The 23,184-nt window shown below is 47.7% G+C and overlaps 1 long non-coding RNA gene across 1 annotated transcript; it reads right to left on the reverse strand.

The window, feature by feature from the left end:
* Positions 1 to 2,755: 2,755 nt before the first annotated feature.
* Positions 2,756 to 15,407, reverse strand: LOC129693264 (uncharacterized). The gene is made up of 3 exons (XR_008722855.1): positions 15,343 to 15,407; positions 7,446 to 7,501; positions 2,756 to 3,030 (listed from the first exon to the last, which is right to left on the reverse strand). It is a non-coding gene; the product is annotated as an uncharacterized LOC129693264 (long non-coding RNA).
* Between the last annotated feature and the right edge of the window lie 7,777 nt (positions 15,408 to 23,184).

The raw sequence follows: 23,184 nt of genomic DNA on the forward strand, positions 1-23,184 counted from the left end.
TTTGGTGGAGCTTAGGAGCCCACTGGGGAAACTGTTTCACTCAAGAAGCTCTCTGGACCCATTGCTAACTGCTCCGAATGAGTTGCTGCAACTTCTGTGTCTTTCTACGGCCTTCTAAAGGACTAGGCTGCCATTAGCTAAGCATGGCTACTGAATTTAAAGTTAAATTGAATAATATGAAAAGCTCAGTTCCTCAGCTATATATGTGACCAGTGGCAACTGTGCTAGGGAATACAGATAAAGCACATCCTCTTCCCAGAAAGTTCTACTGGATGCTGCTCTGCTGGAAGGCAAGCTTTAAGGGCATGGACGTGGAAGCCTGGCAGATGGTCTGTGGCCCTGGGCCACTCGCTTGGCTTCCTGAAGCTTCCTGGCTTCTTCATCTGGAGCAGCAGCTATCTCAGTGAGTCATGAAGTCCAGAGAAGGCGACTCAAGTGAGTGCTCACCCTGTACAGTGATGGATAAAGAAAGATCTGCTAAGAGTCCCTTGGGACCCTAAGAGGATGGGCTGTAGCATGGAGATGCGGAAAGACGTAGGATGCAGGAGACAGAGCTCCAACTCCATCCCTCTCTGAAGGCTGTAGCCTGTATACCCCGCTTCTTTAAAAAAATTGAGATGAAATGGAAAACTCTAGAACAGATCCCTCCCTCGAAGCCTGGGTTCCAAGTACCTAGAGAGCAACTTGAGGGAGATGCTCTTCAGGGTAAGAACCCCAAATGCAATGGAGCATCTTGCATCCTAAATCCACCTGCTCTTCTTCCTTTGCATCCTAGCTTAGGAGCAGTGCCCACTGTCTAAGAAGCTGGAAATTATATTTGCTTGATCTCCAAATTTTATGATTCTATGACTTACTGTTCTATAAACAAGGTAGGCTCTCAGACATGAGGAACAATGAAGGACCTTGTCACCTACTGCCTCTACCTACATATATACATAAAGTCATGTGACTTTACCTCCTCAAATCTGATCTACCCCTTCTCTCCAATTCTATGCCCAGCACACTATCAAGGCCACATTATCTCCTATCCCTCCATTGTTTCCCAGTGTCCAGCTAGGTTCCCTCCACCACAGTCCTCTGCAAAAGCTAAGTATTTAATGTCACCACTTTTCTGGTCAAAGTCCCTCAAAAGTTCTGTTCACCTGTGTATCTCTGAAACCTGGCACTTAATGAACAATCCCCAAATGCTTAGCTACATGAATGCATGAATCTCTTGAAACACCCCAATCCAAGAGACTTCCAGGAGTGTGTGACAGAAGTGAACGGGGGACACCCAGACTCTAAATTTGGATGACACCTCCGAGTGGAAAGATGCGAAGAGTTATTGTAACTGAGACAACACGGACTCATAAGTAATGCAGGGTTCCTTCTGAGAAATGATATGTCCATGAGGATAGAGGAAATGATTGTTCTACATGGATTCCCGGAACAGAAGCCCAACCACAGCGCATAACGCGGTGCTTCCCTGACTGTGTGGGCAAAGGTATGCTGAGCAGTTCCGAGGAAGAAGAGATGACCCCACTGGCCAGTTCCACAGCCACTGCCACCAAGTCAAGGATCCCAGTTTTCCACTTGGCCAGTGCTAAACAAGTTCAAGGTGAAGTCTGGGTTCCCTCATTCATCAAATCTGGCTAATGTTTCTGTGGGCCTCAATTTCCTCTTCAGCATCCCAGGACTGCAAGCCTCCTGTCTTAGTCTGTTTTCTGTTACTTTAAAGAAAAAAGAAAACAGGGTAGGGAAGGGTGTGCTGGTGCATGTCTTTAGGTCCAGCACTTGGGGAGCAGAGGCAGGAGGATATCTGTGAGTTTGAGGCCAGCCTTGTCTACACAAAGAGCTCCAGGACAGCCAGGGCCACATAGACCCTTTCGAGAAAAAGGAAAAGGGAAGAAACTGGAGAGTAAGCAGTTTATAAATAGGTGACTTGCCTCATGCTTCAGAGGTTAGGGGGCTAAGACAGCAGGTCACAGCACCTGGAGGGCATTTTCTTCTTCGTAACACTGCAGAAAGCCTTCCAAGGTGAGCCAGAGCTGGTGTGTGCTCTCCTGATCTCTTCCTCATCCACTAAAGCTAGTGAGGTTGTCCTTAGGGCCACACACCCCATGACCACTGCTTCACAGAGCTAATCACATGACTCCATCCCAAGTCGAAGCTGGAGCTACTAAGGAGGGCTGAGAGCTGAAGACCACGCCCTTCTGCCTCTGTGCTGTTGTGGAGTTATCCATCAGAGAAGACTGTTCAGCCATGGGTTTAAGCCAGTTTAAGCTAGTCAGTGACTACACTGGGTGTTTGGGATCCCAAGATCCCCAAGTCTTTCTTAGTGCGAGCTTTTAAGCACAAAAACCATGTTCGAGATTTACATTCTTCAGTTAGCAAGAACAGTTCTCCAGAAGCAGAACTACAGAAGCTAAAAAGCAAGGTTACGATATTTTTTTTAAAAATTCCAGAGCTATATGGACTTTGATGGATTAGGCCACTGTTTTAGTTTTGGCAGGTAGTGCTGTCAACATGCTGAATTTTATAGCCTGAATAGTACTTCCAGCATGGAGTCAGTTGTGTTAAGGTCTGGGGCCCTGTTACAATGCATAGCCTAAAGCACCAGCCTAAAAATGTGTTTGTAGAACTGAGATCTAGAGAGAAATAATGTAATAGCATTATTTGAGCTCTAAAGCCAGCCTTGCATAATACAAGATCACCTGGGTTTGAACCAAAATATTTATTTATTCTTTGTTTATGTACTCACTGATTATTTTTTATTTTCCTTAAGTTTATTCGTGTACTTGCTTTTTTTGTTGTTGTTTTTGTCTTTGCTTTTTGTTTTGTTCTGTTCTGCTTTGTTTTGTTTTTGAGACGGTTTCTCTGTGTAGCTGTGGCTGTCCTGGACTCACTCTGTAGAACAGGCTGGCCTTAAACTCATGGTGATCCACCTGCCTCTGCCTTCCTGAGTGCTGGGATTACAGGTGTGCGTCATCATGCCCAGCTGGTTTCTTGTACTTGCAAGTGAAAAGTGTCATCTTCTGTTCAGAAAGCGTCCTGGAGGAGATGTGAAGGAAAAGATTCATGATCATTGGTGGAATCTGAGCCAGGGAGTTATAAGGACATTCCAGGTGAAAAGGCCGTTTCAATCGCGTTTCGGTGGTGGGCATCCCTCCCACACTGTACAGCCCAGTAGCTTTTAACACTGACCCCCTCCCTCAAGAGCCTCGACAGCTCTTGAGTCATGTGAAATGAATGGTGTCAGCCTCACAGGCTTTGAAGCTCAAGATGTGTCCTCACTGTTAGGTGATGGTGACTCCCGACAGGTGACTGCTTGCACATACAGCCAATCACTCTCATGGAGGAGGATAAGGTCTGATGAACAGATGGGAAGGCCTGAACCCTTCCCTGGGCTTTGTGCCTCTTCTCAGTCCTCATAACAACCGGATAGGATATTTGGCGCTGGGATTTAGAGACGCAAAAGTTACCAGGTCAATATCACAGAGGCAACAAGCAGAGCTACCGTCCCCACCCAGGTTGTTCCAAACACATGCTGTTCCTACCACGGTGGCTATTCACATGGCCGAGGGAGGTCCGATCTCTGTCAGCTGAGCACAAAAGGCTATACGTAAGAGCAGGCGGCTGGCCCACACAAATATGGAAAGGAGCGTGTCATGTATGAACAAGAGTCCAAGCATAGCAGGGAAAAGGGCCTCCAGCCACCCGGCTTTTCAAGATGCAGAGCCTGATGTCATGCAAAACCCTCTGGGGGGAAGGGGACAGAGGAATCCCAGAATTGAGAAGTCGTAAGTCCGAGCCACTCACAGAAGCTGGAGGGGCCATGGTCTTAGAGACACATACATTCTGGTAAATCCTCAAACACTGTGCCTTGCAGGATGGGCTACAAGGAGAGGCCAGGGTTGAGAATGATGGAAGATGAGAGAACACTTCTCCCGAGGATGGAAGAGAGTCCCGGATCTGTGCATGCCTGAGGGAGGAGGAGGTTGTGTTGTGGTTTGGGTGAGCTTTTCTGTCTCCTTTTAACTGTCAGTAAATGGTAGGGCCTGCACAGCCTCTGCCAGCCTGCTCCCTCCTGACTCAGGAAAGGTGAGGGATGTTTCAACAAGCCACCGGTACCAGGAGCTAGGCTCCCAGGGTCTCCCCACAGCAGGCAGCTTGTTCCTCTGCACTTCTCCTATGAGTGTCTCTGCATGCAGAGGCGTGTGGCCTACTGGGACCAGGGTGAAGAGAACTGGCCAGCCTGACCTGAGGGCAGCAGCCCTTGAGCCTTGTCACTGCTTCCCATCACTGTGGCTCAGCCTCATTCCCAAGCAGGTGGGAGGTGTCACTCCCATTTTATAGAGAAGTGAGGCCTGGAGAAGATTGCCCAAGCTCTGGAGCAGGGAGTGCTCTGGGATGTTTGGAATGAAAGCCTGGAACTGCGGGCTGAGGCTTCTTCCCTGGAGTCCATCAATACGCCTGTGGCAGTGCCTGGGCGCTGCAGTCCGGGAAGATCCCTCAGCTTCCCCAAACCTTAGTGTGCTGACCACCACTGGAAGCCCCTTGGCCACCCAGCGTGTCTCATGGCCAGTATGTTCTTGCTTCTTCCACTCTTTATTCAAGTCCTCTGTGAACAAGGCAGCCAAAGCAGGGACCTTTGCCTGGCCCCCTGCCCAGGGCCTGCTATGTCTCAAGTCCTTTCTTCTTAGGGTTGATACCCAATGCTGGCCAATGTAGGTGGCCCTTGCCACAGTAAAACACGTATGTGCTTGCTGCAGAAAGAGACAGTTCTCTAGCTCACCTGTGTCCCATTTTGCAACCAGGCCCCAGAGAAGCCCCTCCACCTTTCTTAGCAGCCGCCTCTCTAAGAGGAGTGGAGGAAGAAGCCACTGTGTGGTGGCATAGAGGAAAGGGCTATTTCTTGTCAGCCTGCCTCTGTTTACACAACTGAGGTAAAAGCCTCAACTCAGTTCTAATGTGCACCATGATTAAACTTCTGCTGTATACACCTGTCCTGCACTCATGGGGAGTGGGAAAGGGGGGAGGCAGATTAGGAGACACCAGTCAGCATCTGCCTACAGCCATGGACTGGAGAGATGGAAGAGTCAGGTCAACCAAACAGCCCCAGAACAGAGTTAGCTCAGAAGTGACTCAGACCTTCACCCTGGTGAATGGGTGTAAAGCCTGCACCTTTGTAGTCCATGAGGCAGAGCTCGCCTGAGGCGGAGCTGTTACTGGGAAGAGCTGAAATAAAAGGCCGCAGGGAACACTGGGTCTTGGTGACATTGTTCAGATTCTCCAATGAAGCTCTATCTGAAACTGGCCACTGGCCAACTTTTTGGACTTCAGTTTCAAGGCCAATAGATTCCATTGTTGCAGGAAACAAACAAACAAACAAACAAACAAACAGTCATTCTTGAGCATAAGATTTGGAGCCCTCCCTTCCCTCCCACACCATCCCTGCCCTTTCACCAGACTTCCTCCTCAGAGGCCCATCTACCCACATGCAAAGTAACTTGTAAAACAGAAGATGTCCGGGGCAACCCAAGACTAGCCTGTAAGCATCTTTGTATGGGAACAGCTTTATACTATACAGAACAACTCAACCAGGATTCAGGCAAAATATGAATTAGTGATGAGGGAAAAGGCAAGAGATGAGAAAGGGGGTCAAGAGAACAAGGCCCAGCAGCAAACACTGACCCCCTCCCCAACCTCCCACGCAAAATGACTCAGAGCCCCAAGCAATTCTGTGTCTCTGGAAAGATGGTGCCTACAGCACGCTGAGCCAAGAAAGGCTTCCACCCTGACTTAATTTTCTGACCCTGTCCTTGTAGTACCTCGGCGGTAGGTTGACCTGGGAGAGAGGAGAGACCAAGTTGCTGTTTGTTTATTGATTGATATTTTTTAAGTGGCCCTTGGCCCAGGATGATTAATCCTTGAGCTAAGAAGCCTCTTGCATACTTTAACCTCACTTCATCTTTCCACACCCTTTCCTTCCTGAGCAGGGTCTTAGAGGTGATTCAGGCCCACATTCTCTTCATTCCTGTTACCCTGTTCAGCGTCTTCCCCTGGCCTGCATTTCCTGTGGGTCCCTATTGTGTACACACCAGGCTGTTCCCACAGCCAACTCAGTCAGTGTCTCTGGGTGTGTTGGGGAGGTAGACTGCTCAGTTTCTAATGTACCCTGATGGACTAGGGCCTGAAGAGTATGGCTACTGGGATTTATCCCTGATGGAAAAAAAAAGGGGGGGGGGAGGAGGGGAGACATCCCTCGGCTTCATGTTCTCCCCCAAGGTTTCATCTTCATTTCTCTCTGCCCCAAAGACAAGGAATAAAAATCGAGAACGCCCATGAGTACAGGCCCCACCTGAACTCTGAGTTCTGGTCACAGTCTGCAGCAAGGCTAGCCACGAACCAGAACTGACAGGGTGCGTAGGCCCAGGCTGTTTACACCCCCGGCCCACCCCAAGACTGTTGGCTAAGACAGCGGAGAGTCCAGTCAGTTCCTTCTCTCTACCTTTATCAGGAAAACTGTTCTCAAACTGGAGGCTACCAGGCCACCAGCCAAACATAAATGCTTTAGTTCTTTCAGGTATAAATCAAGCTGCCTTGATTGTCCCACAATGAGACTGCAGCCATATTTGGAAGAAGAGCAGGAATCCAGATGCAAATTACCTGTGCTTACAGGCCATACAGCAAGTGCTGACTCACCAAGAGGGAGCTCTGTGCATCCCTGCCCCAGGACCCTGAGCAGGATGTCAGAAAGAGAGTAAAATGGAGGGACTGTCTCAGAGGGCCATGAAGCAGGACAGGAACCCACACGAGATAATAATTCTCTACCTGCATTTGAAAGAATGTGCACCATTGTTGTAGCTACTGTTCATAGCAGCTTTACTTTAAAGTTGTGGATCAAAGCTGGAGGCAAACTCTATCTTAAAATAAACAGACACTAAGGGAACAGGGAGACCACAAGGGAACGGTTTCTGGGAGGGAACGCCACGAAGAAGAGGCTTTTAGGGTCAAGCCATTCAGTTTGGAGACGGTGGCTAAGCAGAAGCACATGTCAGCCTCAGATCCATCACCCTCGCCCTCCATGGCAGAATCTCCAGGGTACAAGCAGGGGACTCTGGACCGACCACCCAAACCTTGGAACAGGTCCAGCCCGATGGCTGCCTGGCTCTCCTTCCAACTGAAGCCCGACCTGACCCTGATCTTGCAAACCTTCTAGGGAAACATTCTCAGCTCAGTGCTCCACCTTTCTGGCCCTATGAGCTCACCCAACACCTGCTTATCCCAGGGCACCATATCTGTTGGTATTGATTTCTCTTTCTTTATTACTTGTCTCCTGCACAGATCATAAGGTGGATGAAGGTGAGAACAGGACCTATTGGGTTCTTGGCAGGAGCGCAGGGCATTAACGGTGAACTTGAAGCTTGAACAGCCTGGCCTCAGGTTCCCATTCCCTTACTCACCTGTTCCTTGGCCTTAAGCACGTGACTCCTTTTCCTTGGCTTCAGTCTTTCCCTCTCTAAAAGCAGAGATTAGAATTTATAACTATATCACATGGTTGGCACAAGGAGCTAAAGACACTGTACTCACCACTTAGCATTGTCCTTGGCTCATAGGAAATAGTCAATAGATATTAGAGAAAATCTCAAGAGAAAACCATTCCCTAAAACTTAGTAACTAAAAACAAAACAAGAAATAAACAAACAAGGGCTGGAGAGATGGCTCAGCCATTAAAGTCTAGTCACAACCAAAAATATAAGAGAGAGAGAGAGAAACATATAACCGGGCTAGGTATATGGCTCAGCCAATTAAAGCATTTGCTATGCAAGGGGAGGATATGGGTTCTGGTCCCTAGAATCCACATAAAAAGCCATGTGTAGTGGAGCATACCTGTAATCCCAGAATGGCAGGATGGGGGACAGAGACAGGCAGTGCCCTGGTCCCTCATGGGCTAGTTAGCCTGATGTGCCTGGCAAAGTTCCAGGCCAATGAAAGACCCAAAGTACTCGAGGACCAACACCTAAGGCTGTTCTGTTATCTCTATATGTCTGCAGCATGTGTGTGCTCTCCTCTGCCCACACACAAAAAAACAAATTCCAGTCACTTAGTGTTTCGCAGTTCTGTGAGAGCTTGGTCAAGGCTCACCACAGTGGCTCATCTCTGCTGCAAGCAATTTAGGCTGAATTCAGTCAGATTTTTGGTTCATCGGCTTGTCTGTGGGACTGTGGTCTCACTCACTCACCTGATCACTGGTTGAGGGTGTCACTCAAACACCATTCTCCATGTGCCCTTTCCAGCAGGCTAGCTAAGGCTTCCACATATGGCAGTTGAGCTGGAGGAGGCCAATCCTGAAAGTCTAGTGCCACTTTCACAGCATTAGTCAAAGCAGGTCATCCCAGAGACCAAAGAAGAAATGTGGTAGGTTTTGTTAGAAGGTAGTATGCCCAGCAATCCCTCAGGCTCTACATGTGGTTGTTTCTTTAGTCTTCATTGTGTTTTCCAGTTTCTAGCATGTATACAGAGGTGCCTGGTTCAGCATGCATTAAATTTATTCTTATTAAAAAATAAATAAGTAGAGATGGATATAATCCTAGCACTTGAAAGACAGAGTAGGAGCATCTTGAGCTCAAGGCCAAGGTAAGCTCATGTCAAAAAAATGACAGGTCTGGACATGTGATTTAGTTTAGTGGCAGGTGGCATACAATAGCTTACATTTGTTCCCTAAGTACAGAAAAGGAAGGGAAAATCATAAATAAGAAAACGAAGGAGAAACCAGAAAGAATTGTCTTGTTCAAGGTCACATGAAGAAGTAGCAAAGTTAGGACCATAAATTAGGTCTTTTAGTGTTCAGCATTGCCTCTTCTCATCACACCAACCTGACTAGACAATTGTCCTGGGTGAGGCTCTGTTCTCCAGACAGTTGCCTTGCTCTTCAGCTTCCACTGAGTCCCCGGAGATACCTGGTACCCTAAGACTGTGCTGCTTTCTAAAGGGTCCAGGGCAAAGAGAAGGGAGCATTTCTCATTCCCCAGGGCACAGAAGAGCCCAGAGCATGTTCAGAGCAGCAGCAGACCTCCTCAGTCCCCGGTGGACGTGGGTGGGAGACGGGGAGGTCAGAGATGGAGGCAGCCCTCAGGATGCACAGCTTGCGTATTTTCTCACCAGCCAGATCTGAATACACACAAACACACACACACTCACACACACACACTCATGTACATACGAAGGCATGCTCCCTTATTTTCCTCTTTAAAGCCTGAGAGAAAGCTGTCCTTTAGCTGGTGGACCATTCAGCTGTGGGTTGGCAGAAGCGAGGAGAGCATGGGAAAGTCAGCTGGCCCAGGAAGTTGGGAAATGCAAGCAGCATTTCTGTTATCAGCCCCTCCCTGTTGTGGCACCAGGGGAAACCAGAGTCCCTGAGCACCCCACTTCCTCCTAGGAGAGGAACTTTTTGGGCCTGCTGAGTCACCTGCTGGGGGAACACACCTATTTTCAGCCTGAGGTAATGAACTCTTCGGTCACCTAGACCACATTCTCTTGAGTTTTTGTTTGTTTTGTTTTGTTTTTCATTATGGTTAGTGTGACTGGATGAACACCATAGAGCAGAGGATCCCCTCCCCCAACCAAGGTACCCTCTCTTCTCATTTCCTTTCTCAGAGTAGCTTTCTTTGCAAGAAAGTCACTCACATGGCCATAAAAGAGAGTGTGGCAGAGTGACCATGGGGACACACTAAGATGGCTCAGTGAGAGCAACCCTGCCCTTGGGGATGGGTTTGTGTGTGCATTGCTCTAGTTAAGTCGTTATTATTTGTAGCTTTCCTGTAGACCGTAACCTCTCTTACGCCTGGGTGGACCATCTGCATGATACCGCCCTTGGAGGACAGCACTGTTTGGGAGCTAAGACGATGGTGGCCCTGGAGGCCAGTAGCCTGCTTAAAGGTAGGCTTGACCATACAATGATTGACTTGGGCCACACCCTTTTCCTTTAAGACATGACCTCTTAGATCCTGGGCTGCTGCCAAGGCCTCAGAGGCAGGGCATGGATTCCTGGGATGTCAAAGCAGGAGGAACATCTAGATGTCATTAAGTCTGACCTCTAACCCCCAACCACACACATACTTTCTTGATAGGAAAATGGGAATGGAGGAAGGATCAGGGGTTCACCTGGATCCAGTGCCCAAAGACCCCTTCAGGGCATCTTTCAGCCAGAACTACCTCTTTGGCAAAAACCAATAAAAAGTAGGTGCCAATGGTCATCTTGTCTTGACCAGAACCAATAGGCTGAGTCAATCTGGGTTACCCTAAGAGTGGTCCCCAGTGAAGGTGTCAAGTCACCTATGCCAATAGGCTGGGGATGGTCCACCTTCTCCAGGGAGTGGCCGGCCACCCTGCCACGTGTGAGGAGCCAGCAGGGCGGGTTGCTGTTGTGGGCTCCTTCTGGGAACCAGAACAATATGCTTCAGTAAAGCAAGGTCCTGGGTGGAGTAGGGTCCAAGATCCATCCAGAGATGGCATGGAGGGATCTTGTTATTTCCCTCTCTCAGGAAGCTTCTTTAGGAGGGAAGTGGGGGGGAAAAAGCCCCAGAAAATGGCTCAAAGTGCTTAAGCATCCTTCTACTGAGGACCACCAGCTTCTGAGCTCACTAAGTCAATTCTGTTTTGTGTAGGCTTTTCTGCAGCGCCCCCCATCCCCTTTAAAATGGTACTTGCAAGCAGCTTTTAAAAACTAAACAGGAACAACACTCAAATCTCCTCTAATGTCTTTTACCAGGTTCCTCTGCCTCAAAGCAATTACTTTTGCTACATATGTGTGTGTGTACATGTGTAGCTCATCATTTTTTACATTAATGTGAACATAGTGTATACATTTCTCTTGGCACTCTTATTTTTCATTCAATACTGTACTTTGGAAACTCAATCATATTGTTAACTGAAACCTGTCTTCCTTTTTTATTTTTTAACTTTTAATTAATTCTTTGTGAATTTCACATCATGTATCCCAATTCCACTCATCTCCTTGTGTCTTCAAATCCACCCTTTGCTCTTGAAATCAATAACTAAATATAAATCAATATACATATTGATTTAAATCAATAACTAAACACATACATACATACATACAAAACCAAAAAAAAAAAAAATCTTTCCATGGAAATTGCAATTTACCCTTTAGTAAACATTTTTTTTTTTTTTTGCTTGCAAATGTTCGTTGCATTGAGTCATTTGTGTGGTTTGAGGCCTCTGGCTTTTGCTACATTATCAATACTGGATCCTCACTGGGACTCCTCTCAGATACCCTGTTGTTGCCCTGTGTCATGGAGATCCTGAGGCTTTGGATCTGCAGGACTGGCCCTTTCAAGTGCTCCAGCAGATAAAGATGGGGTAGATGTTGGGGTGGGCCAACTCAAAGCCCTGGGTCTGGGTGGTAGCTGGTTTGGTCGGCCCACCAGCTCTACGGTGCCAATTAGGTGAGGTGCATGCCCGCTCTCCCAAGTGCTGCAGGCGGGGAGAGATGGAGGGAGGGCACAGAAACTCTGTCTTTCTAATAGCTGTGGATAAACCTTGACTTAATATTTTTCACCCTGTTTGCTTGGTTGCTCCCTCTTGATTGGCATTTAATGCCTCTCCAGTGTTCAGCTCCTTTGATGAACATTGGTGTGAACATGTCTTAATGCTACTCTTCTTGCTTCTAAAAGCAAGAAGCTCTCAGGCAGCCAAGGAAACCCCACAGGGACCTGAGGGAGGCCTCTGCAAAAAGGATGTGGGCAGCATGGTTGAGTAAGATTCATTATTTGGATTTATTTTTAAAACCTTTATTCTGATTATAAAATAGAACAATCTCCTAGGAAATGTGGGAAACTAAGAGTCGTGAAAATGCAAGTTCCCTAGGGACGGGAGCTGGAGCTCATGGTGGAGTGCTTGCCTAGCAGGCACAAAGACCTCCAGTCTGTCCTTACTGTGCCAGAAAACTGGTGTGGTGGCACATGCTAGAGTCTCAGCGCTTGAAGTTTATATATGTGTGTATATGTATATTATCATCTGGAACTTCATCATGCAGAGGGATCCACCAATGATGTTTAGAACTTCTCCTGCCAGTACATTTTTCTAGGAACAAAAGAGAAGGTAAGTAGAGGCCAAGGGAACATGTAAGAATGTCATCTAGTGGGGTCACCTCCAAGCAGAGGGGAACTCCAGAGAGCCTGGGCTCTGAGAAAGCAGAGAGGTTTAGTGCAGGAGCAGGCAGAAGCGCATCAGGATAGGGTGAGGTCACAGGCGAGCCTGAGGTTGCCCCTTGGCCACAAGGTCCTGGAACCACAGCGGACAGCAAAGCTCAGAATGGTAAGATCAGCCCTGCAACAGATCTGAGGGGAACAGACTCAAGATTTTAGAAGAACAGGGAAGAAAAAAGTCATCAGGACTTTGGAAGAGTTAACACTGGAGGCCCAGAGGAGGCTATTTCTAGAATATTAACTTGAGAGTTAATATTCTTGGCTCAGCAGATAGAGTCTATGCATCAAGCCTGGTGACCCGAGTTTCATCCCAGGATCCCACATGGTGGAAGGAGAGAACCAAATCTTGCAAGTCGTCCTCTGACTTCTACATGAATGCTGCGGCAGACTACCTCCCGACATACACACAATAAGTAAATCTAATCCAAACATGTTTAGAAAGTGAGACATGAGGTTTTGGTGTGGGTGGCGTGACTGAGAAAGACATGGCTCTGGCTCTAAGAATACAAGTTTGGAAATAGCAAGATTTTGGTTAAGGGTTGAAGATACCACTTATCAGCTGAGCAACTATTCCCCGGGTCTTATTTCTCCACCTACAGTTGCAGACGACATGGATATACCTACAACAAGCCATCAGTCTGGGAATTTCTCAAGTGGCACAAGAGCCAAATGAGGTACCTGGCACACAGAGGCCACCCTGGCATGTTTGGGGCGTACAGAATGAGAATATGAAAGGCAGAGGGACAGGGTGGCAGAAGGTGCTAAGAGGAGCAGATGAGGTGACTGAAGGTGTGTCCATCTCTGCTTTCCCTATTTTAGGAATCAGAAGGTGGGGTGGGTGTAGCTGAATTTTAGACTGCGTGCCTAGTTTCATGAGGCCCTGGGTGTGATCCCTAGCACCATGTAAACTCAGCATGGTGGCGCATGCCTGCAAACTCAGCACTCAGTAGGGAGAAGCAGGGGTTTCAGAGTTCAAGGTTCTCCTCGGATTCTTAGAGTTTGCACACAGCCTGGTATACATAAAAACTGCCAAACAAACAACAACAAAAAACATTTCATAGGAAATTTTTGTCTTTCCATCCATCCATCCATCCAACTTCCTCTCCTTTACTCTCTTCATCCCTCCATCCACCCATCATTTTATGACATACTCATTAGATCTTTAGGCCTGGGCTAATTGCTAAAGGGAAGGCATTAGAGAAATGCAAAGAGGAAGTGAGGAGAAGAGCCAAACCTATCCTACCACTTCAGGAGCCTGTGTTTAACTGGAAGAGTATCATGTAATGAAGGACATAACAACATCACAAAATGTTGTGACCTGACCATGAAATGTACCCCCATAAACTCATGTGTTTGACCATTTGGACCTCAAACTGGTTGGTACTGTTTGGGGAACATGACTACATTTGGGGATGTAGGACCTCGCCAGTGGACATAGGCCACTAGAGGCCAGCCCTGCTTCAGGCCCCCTGCCCTACTTCCTGATTCTCCAACATGTAAGCAAGACACACTGGAAGCTGCCACCACCACAGACAGAGCTGCTGCAGCCATGGTAGCCTTTAAACTGTGAGCCAAAATAAACCGTCATCCACTGAAGCTGTTGCTATACCTAATTTACCTTTCTATTGCTGTGACAAAACATCCTGGCCAAAGCCACTTACAGAAGGAAGGGTTTACTTGGGGCTAACAGGTGCAGAATCGTCTCCATGACCATCAGATCAGGGAGCATGGCTGCAGGCAGACAGGCAGGCATGGCACTGAAGCCATGACTGAGATATATCCCCATCCACAAACAAGAAGCAGAGAGCACGGCAGGGGAGGCACGTGCCTTTTTTTTACTATTATTTTTTTTTCTTCTTTCTTTCTTTTTTTTTTTTTTAAGGCAGTATTTCTCTGTGTAGCCTTGGCTGTCTTGGACTTGCTTTGTTGGCCTCAAAGTCAGAGATCTGCCTGCCTCTGCCTCCCTGAGTGCTGGGATTACAGGAGTGTGCCATTGTGCCAAGTTTGTTTATTTTCTTTTTATTATTGAAAATATTTTTCTATACAATATATTCTATTCATGATTCTCTCTCCCCAACCATTCCCAGTCTCCCCACCTCCTCACCCAGCCAAATCCACACCTTTTCTTTCTTTCATTAGAAACAAACAGGCATCAAAAAACAAAAACAAAAAACCAGAATAGGACAAAACAAACAAACCAACAGAAAAAGAACCAAACACACACACATGAAACACATACTAAGACACACACAGAAATCCCATAAAAACACAAAATTGGAAATCATAGTATATAAGCAAAAGATCTGTAAGGAAAGAAAAGGCCCAAACAGACAAAACGTGGATTTTGTTTTGTGTTGGCCATTACTGCTGGGCCTGAGACCTGCCTTACGTGTAGTTTGTATACCCAGTGAGGCACTGTCGGATTAGTTTGTATACCCAGTGAGGCACTGTCGGAGAAAATTGATTTTTCCTTTGGGAGCAGTTACCAGTTGGAGATAGCTCCTAGGTTTGTGAAGGGGGCCTATGTCCCCACTTCCCCTCTCGGCATGTGGACCTCATCCGGCTTAGACCTGTGTGTACTGCCATGACCTCTGTGATGTGTGCATTTGTCCTGCTGTACCTGGAAGACCTTGTTTCCTTGTCGTTCATCCCGCTGGCTGTTAGGACCTTTTGACCTCCTCTAAACATCTACAGAGTTCCCTGGGCCCTGAGGAGAGGAACTGCTGGAGACATCCCATTTAGGACTGAGTGTTCCACGGCCTCTCGCTCTGTACACTGCCCAGTTGTGAGTCTCTGTATTTGCTCCCATATGCTGCAGAAGCTTCTCCGGCTGCGGTGACATTAGTTTTTTGAAACCTTAAAGCCCACCTCTTCCAACAAACCCATACTTCCTAATTCTTCCCAAACCAACAGGGACCAAGTATTTAAACATGTGAGCCCATGGGGGGTCATTCTCGTTCAGACTACCACAGTACCCAAAAGAATGCCAGAAGAACCCCAAAAGCCATATCCACGCATACTGCAGGGCTTTCGCAAATCCTTGTGGTTTTATGAAGACACGGAGACCTCTACAGTTTAAAGCTGCTGGCCTTTTGTTGAGGCAGTCTCTCAGCTAGCTTCTTGAACTTACCCTGATTTCTCTGCCATACCATCTCTCCATGGTGGTTCTCCTGTTTCCAGCTTCGTCCATCTCCATGTCTCTTCCAGTCGCTCTGCCTGCCCGGAAGTCCCGCCCCTGTATTTCCGGTGCCAGTTCTTGCCCTCAGCTCTTTATTACACAGAAAGCCACCTTCCAGTCGGAACCAATCAGCAAGAAGACAATGCCTGACCCATCTCTTATTGGTTTCCCTTTGGCAAGTGAGGAAGTACATGCATTTACAAATAGAAAAATGTCATGATGGGCCTTAGAAGGACAAATACCAAAATCCTGCCAGCACTTAGCTCTCTCTCAGAACAGAATTAACAAATGAAAATACAGGGACACACCTTCTCAGTGTGAGGGAAGATCATCCCAATACATGCAGCCCTTTGAAATAGCATCCTATTTCCCAACCACCTACCTGCATTATCCCTGACTGAGCCTCATAGCCTCTGTCTTAGGGCTTCTATTGCTGTGATAAAACACAATGACCAAAAGCAAGCTGGGAAGGAAACGGTTTATTTAAGCATAGAATTCCACCTCACTAGAGGAAACCTGGGCAGAAACTCAAACAGGGCAGGAACTTATACAAAGGCTATGGAGGAATGCTGCTTTCTGCTTTGCTTTTCGTGACTTGCTCAGCCTGTTTTCCTTTTTTTTTTTTTTTTTTTGAGACAGGATTTCTCTGTGTAGCCCTAGCTGTCTTGGAACTCCCTCTGTAGACCAGGCTAGCCTCGAATTCATAGATCTGCCTGCTTCTGCCTACTGAGTGCTTCCTGATACAACCCAGGACCACCCCAGGGGTGGAATTACACATATTGAACTGTACCTTCTCACATCAATCATTAATCAAGAAAACGTCCCGTAATCTTGTCCACAGCCCAATCTGGTAGGGGCATTTTCTTTATTGAGGTTTCTTCTTCCCAAATGACACCAGCCTGTGTCAAGGCGGCAGGAAATCAGCCATCGCAGTCTCTAGCATCCCGGCGTCTAGCGATTTCACCTGTTTCTCCATTCCCTGCTTGTGAGCAATCAGAAACTTGATACTTCATGCTCACCCATCAGTGAGCATCACAAAGTGTCAACAATGGGAGGCAGAATGAGGAAATCAGGTCCCGCTCCTCTCTAGTTGTTGGGCTTGAGTTATATGGTCTTGGAAAGCAAGCCTGTAACATAAATGCATAGCTTGCCCACATGTATGTCTGTGCATCACATGTATGAGAGAGGGAGCTTTCTCACACTCGGGGCTCAGGCCTCTCTGAAGCAGGAGCCCAGAGCTAAGGAAAGAGCAGGGCCTCAGGTGGACAGGGCTCCCGTGTAAAGGCGGAAGGGAAAGGAGAGGGCGGTCTAGGGCAGAAAGACAGGCGCCAGGCACTGTGACTGAGGTCAGCTGTCTCTAGACACAGCAGATGCAGGCAGCCAAGGCCTTTAGGCCAAGAGAAATTGTCCTCAGTGAGAGCAGAGGTAAGAACTGGAGCTGTTCAAACACGGAGGTGAAGTGGCTGGTTTGGGTTTCCAAGAATTCTTGTTGAGACAAGCTGAAGGTCATCGCAGCCAGACAGTGTAATCCAGTCACACAGCCAATAGGAGCCTGCCAGTCACGGCCAGTGTGAGCCTGTCACAGCCAGTGTGAGCCTGTCACAGCCAGTGTGAGCCTGTCATGGCCAGTGTGAGCCTGTCACAGCCAGTGTGAGCCTGTCAGTCATGGCAGTGCAGCCTGTCACACAGCACTGTAGCTGTAAGGCTGCCTTCCACCTTTTGTTGTTTACATTTTAAAAATCTTTTTTTCGAGATGTATTTGTTCTTATTTTATGTCTATGGATTTTTTGCCTCCAAGTATGTCAGAAGAGAGAGTTCGATCCTCTTGGAACTGGAGTTACAGACGGTTGTGAGCCACCACGTGGATGCTGGGACTCGAACCTGGATCCTCTAGAAGAACAGCCAGTGCTCTCTACCTCTGAGTTGTCTCTCCAGCCCCTGGACTTTTTTAACAGTGAGTCTGCTCTGCTTTTACCATTAGGAAAAGTGATAGAGTTAGTGTTGGGGGCGCAGTTTGCATAGCATACACCAAGTCCTGGGTTTGATTCCTACCGCCACATAAACTAAATATGACGGTTTGGCCTGCAATCCCAGCACTCCTCCGGAGGATCCGAAGTTCAAGGTCATCTCGAGTACACAAGGTGTTTGAGGTCAACCTGGGATGTATGAGATCCTGTCTCAAAAACAAAAATAATTATAAAGCTATTAAGGATTATTAAACTAAAGAACGGCTTAGGACACAGGCAGGCTTGATGCCCTACGGCCTGGGAGCCCCTGTCAGCACGAGTTGTGCACAGACAGGCGCTGCGGGGCAGAACCAGGCTTCAGGGCTTGCTAAACTACATTTATGCTCCATCGCCTCTCCCCTCTGGGCGGGTACATCTGTGTTTTCTCTGTGTCTGGGGAGCCTGACCTTCCAAAATGCCTGAGGGAAGAGAGGAGCTGAAAGGGGATGAGGACTGATCCAACCCCAATCAGCAGGAGCCGCCTTCCAGCCAGCCCCACCCCCTCTCTGGGCGGCCCTGGGGGGTCGAAGCTTCTCCCCAGGGAGCCCACTCTCAGTCACTGAGCTCTGAGGCTTCGGGAGCGCTCTGTTGACAGTGCCCAGCAACCCGGACTGGGTTATCAGCAGGGGATTGGAGTTCCCAAGAGGAAGGTCCTGCCCCGAGGTCGGCAGACCCGTGGGTCAGAGGTGAAGCTGACTCTAGAGCTGGACCTGTCCTTAGACCCCGCCCTGTAGCAGGGAGTTCCAAATCCCTGCACATGCGGCCAGGAAGACTGCCTTCAAACGCGGGGAGACCTGCAGGGCACCGACCTCTGCACCCGCAGTTGGGCAACCTGGTGATTTCACAGACGGAGGAGTGGAGTGGGCTCCACACGTCCTCTTCCTGGATCTCATGGCCAGCAACGTCAATATGTTGTCCTCTGGGGACCTAAGCCAACGCTCCTTCACCGCACTGGATGAGTGGGAGGAGTCCAGAAAAACCTGTGCTCTAGGTGGGACAGGCTTGGGTCACCTCGGGCCCCCAAGCAGACAGTAGCAGGACAGTTCAGATCTCAGATACTGCGGGTCGTGGAAAGAAGTGCAGGGGAGCCTTTACACATCTCAAGCTCACACTTGGATCTGCCTCAGTTTCCTCACTTGGGGAAAAAGTGGGATGCTACAGCCTCTGCCTCTCACCGTGGCTGCTGGACGGGGGAACTGTGAGAGCCTGCTCTCCTCCCCCACCTCTGTGACCTATTGCCTCTCCTCCACTCCACCCACACCTTTCCTAACATCTAGATCCAGATCAGCCCCAGCGGCCAGGGAACGGTTTCTGAGTAAGTCACTTCCCTCTCCAGATTTCAGGTTCCTTGTTTTCTAAAACTGGGGACTTTGTATAAAGATCAAAGGCAGGAAAATTAGCCATCTCAGACCCACTAGCAGCTTAGGCCTCATAGGATGGGCCGTAACACAGACTTGAGGATGGATGGAGGTTAGTGGAAGGGTTGGGGACACTGAGAGACCAAGGAGAGTCATCGTCCAGAGGGCTAAGTGTCCACAGTGGTTCTCGCCCTTCCTGACGCTGGGAAACTTTGATCCAGTTCCTCCTGCTGTAGTGACCCCAACTATATTATTATTGTCGTTGCTGGTAAATACTTTTGCAGACAGAGGTTTGCCAAACAGGGCGTTACGCATAGGTTGAGAACCACCGAGAAAGAGATACCAGGAGTAACTTCTGAACTGTCCTTTTCCTGCTGAAGGAATCTTTCTGGGTCTCTGTTCAAAAACACCAGCACAAGCATGTAAAGCCATGCTCCGGAACATCCACAGCCCAAGACTGAGGCCCTGGGTCAAAACAGAAAGCTGCCTGCAGGGACAAACAGGGTGCTGAAGCACTGTGGAGACTGGGATGCCGAAACAAATCGAGGAGCTGAAGGCCTGCTGTAATCTCTGTAAGCCTGTAACCCCAGCACTCAGGGAGGCAGCGGCAGGCGGATCTCTGTGAGTTCGAGGCCAGCCTGGTCAACAAAGTGAGTCCAGGACAGCCAAGGCTACACAGAGAAACCCTGTCTCAAAAAACAAAAAATCATAGAGGGCTAATAATGTTTATTATTTGCCCTATGATTATTATGGCTCTATAAATAACCTGCTATCACAATAAAAGACACAGACACCTGCTAGATTTTAGAATAGCCTTATTTCACCTGGAGCAGGGCAGATATTAACTCTCTAAAACTATCCTTACCTCCCAGCCCCATCTCAGGCTACCTGCCATTCATAATTCCATAAATACTTCCTTATTCTTCACCTGGCCAATTCATCCATGCTGGCCATGTGCTTCTCCCATGCTAACCCATAGCCCTGTGCTCCTTCCTTCCTCCTCCTACTCCTGTACTGTCTTCTCCCAAAGCAGAGAACTTTAGCCACACCCACCCCATCTGCCCTGTCCAGGTGTGAAGGATATCTATTAGTCAAACAGGAATACATTTCTAGGCAAGGTACATGAGTTTCTGCTCCTAAAAGACAGCAAACAGACCTTGGTGAGCAAATTAATTAACAATCAAATACAAAGCACCAGACCATGCTGCTACAGATCTCATTATACCTCATGCCTCGAGTACATGTTCTGCAGGTGAATGGGATGTTTGCACACACACGCTGTGACACATAGAAGTAGAAATCTTAAATTGCCTATGCATGTGTAAATAACGCCTTACCCACGCTCATGTAAGCAGGTCTAGTTAAAGTTACTGGGTCACCAAAACAATAGATGGTGAGCATGAAAGCAGCAGAGGGGGGGAGGGCAGTCAGGGAGCCAGCTCAATCAGTAAAGTTCTTGATGTACAAGGTCCAGAGTTCAGAATCCTAGCACCTATGTGAAAACTAGGCAGGGTACCACGTGTGTGTGAGACCAGTGCTTGGTGACAGAGACGGGCAGATCCCAAAAGTCTCTGGGCAGACAGTCTAGCCTACACAGGCAATTCCAGATTCACTAAGAGACAATATCCGGAAAAATAAAGGGGAGAACAATTGAGGAAGACATCATGATGTCATCTCTGACCTGTGATGCCCGCACATGTACACACACAAACATACATGCACACACACAAGAGGAAAGAGATAATTGCTGAGTAGAAAAGAGCAGGAGTAGGAAATAGGGTGAATATCATCAAGATACACTATATAAATAAACTTATGAAAATACTGTAATAAACCAATTATTATGCAAAATCAATATGTGTTAATACATTTTTCTGAGACAGGGTCTCACTATGCAACCTGATTGACCTGAAACTCTCTATGCAAATCAGAACAGCCTTGAATTCACAGACATTCTTCTGCCTCTGCCTCCCAAGAGCTGAGATTAAATTTGTTCACCATAATGCCTGACCCCTCAAATCTTTATTTTTAATTAACTTGGAAAGGAAAATTTATCCCTGAATAGGAGTATTTTTCTCTAATGTAGGAAACATGTGAATTTTTATTTTTTATAATTCTGCACCACTTGACTTTCTTAGACTTAGCATATATTTTATCCGAGTTGAAGGAGTCAAATGAACCACTTTCTTTTTAGACTAACCAGAAGAAAGTGACGAAGATCCAAGGTGTGGATGGTGGCCCAAATATATCTGTGAAGACCAAGACATGACAAGGATGACCAGTCCCTTTTCCTAGGTCCAATGACTATTTTCATCCACACATCTACCCTCCTGAGCCTGACTGAGGCCTGAGCATCTATGATACTAGAAGATGGCCTGGGAATGCTGGGCTGTCAGGCACCGACAGATGACTTCTCTGGAAATCCTGAACACTTTGAGGCATACTCTGTGCATTCTGGGATATCACTAAAGAAGTGCCTATGAGGAAGGAACCCCACAGCTGATGCCCAGATCATCATATCTTTCCATGTCCTCCATGACTTGTGTCCTCTTGTCCCACCTCAGCCAGAACTGTGAAGTAAGTGGCTCTGACCTTTAATTCTGCGTTGTCAACCAGGAAGCTGAGGCTTGGGGTGGGGTGGAAGGGATGTGAGGCTTGCTGAAGGTCACATAGCCACAGAGGGCAAAGGCTGAGCTCACAAGCAGCACTCCCCCTGACTCTGGAATTCACCTCAGAGCCACCGTTTAGTGGTCTCCAGGGACACATACAGCAAGGGTATACTAGCAGAGCTTTTAGACCATAACTTCTTTCTGAGTTACCATTAGGCTGACCACAATTGCTTCTTAGGAAGAAGCCAAAGAGTTAGGGGTGTGGTCAGTGATAAAGGGCTCGAATTTAGAGATCGCATTCAGAAATCATTGATAGGGTCTATTCTCACACTGAGAAGAGTTTGGGGAGAAGAGGTGAAGGGAAAGAGGAAAAGAGGGGAGAGGAGCCCAGAAGAGTAGGAAATTGTGATGCCTGTGATTGGAATCAATTGAGCCATACTTTGGGGTTCAGCCAAAGCGGACCTGGCCTTCAGGTTCTCCCAGCATCCCTTAGTACCTACCTATTACAGGGTATGGCTGGCATTCCCCCCTCCCCGCTCTCTACCCTGAGCTTACCAGCCCAGGGGCTGGGCTTCGCTCCAGAGGGTCTTCCCTACATGGTCCACACATTTTGCAATCTCCCTCCCTCTCCCTCCCTGTGTTTCTCTCTCCCTGTATATGCCAGTTTTCTCTCTGCCCTCACTCTCTGTCTCCCTGTCTTCATGGCGATTTCCCTGATCTCATTCTCTGAGACCAGTGAACTCGCCAGAGAGCAGCCCCCAAGTAGTGTTTTTATACTTTTAATTTAGCTTGAATTGGCTTATTACATGGCAGAGAAACCCTATTAGTACCAGTGTGGGCTACCTCATACTGTCTTTGGGTTGTAACTGCCTAAACAGATTCATTTTTTAAACATTTATTGTGTATTTATGTGGGTGTGTGTATGTGAGAGAGAGAGAGAGAATGGTCACACAATAACAGCTATGTAGAGGTCAGATTACAACTTGTAGGAGTCAGTCCTTTCCTTCCTGGGTCTCTCTATTAGACTCAGGTTGTCAGGCTTGGTGGCAAGTGTCTTTTCTCACTGAGTCATCTCATGGGCCCCACAGCAACCTAAATAGAAAAGAAAGGTGAAAAAAAATTCCAGTCTAAATGCAGCTCAGCTCTTCATAGTTTTCATGGTTCTGAAAGGTCAGCCCTGGGCCAAGCATGCTGGTGCATGCCTGTAACCCTGGTCCCCAGTAGGTTGAAGGAAGAAGGTCAGACCCCAAGGTCAAGGCCAGTCTAAGCTACCTCTCTAGACCCTCTCTAAAACAGCAAATAACCCAAAGAGTTGGAGGTAGCTACTTCTGGAGAAGGATCAGTCATCTATGAATGACTTTGATAAATGCTTATACCTAACTTTGATTTACAATTAAGCAAATATCCAAAGTAAAAATAAAAAGAATTCTGACACCACCCAGGGAGGAAGGCGTGTGGCTGTGGTCAAGAGAACAGAGACCTGGGAGCTGGCAAAGAAAAGCTGCCTGAATCAGGTATTGGCATTGGTGGCAAGCACACTCGAGTGATTTCCTGGGCTGAGAATGTGGTTCAAACGGTAGAGTGTCTGCCTACCGTTTACAAGGTCCTCCTGAGTTCAAACCCCAACATCGTAGAAAACTGGATGTGGAGGCAAAGTACAGGCTACACGGTCATCCTGGGATTCATTGTAAATCTGAGGCCAGCCTGGACTACACCAGACTGTTTGAAAGAATAAACTCGGCCGGCAAAGTACTCCTTGCACAGGCAGGAAGACCTGAGTTTTGATTCACAGTGCCGTGTAAAAAAGCTGGGCTCATTGAT

The sequence above is a fragment of the Psammomys obesus genome, unplaced genomic scaffold (genome assembly GCF_907164565.1).
Source record: "Psammomys obesus unplaced genomic scaffold, mPsaObe1.curated_primary_1811, whole genome shotgun sequence".
Classification (NCBI taxonomy): Eukaryota; Metazoa; Chordata; class Mammalia; order Rodentia; family Muridae; genus Psammomys; species Psammomys obesus.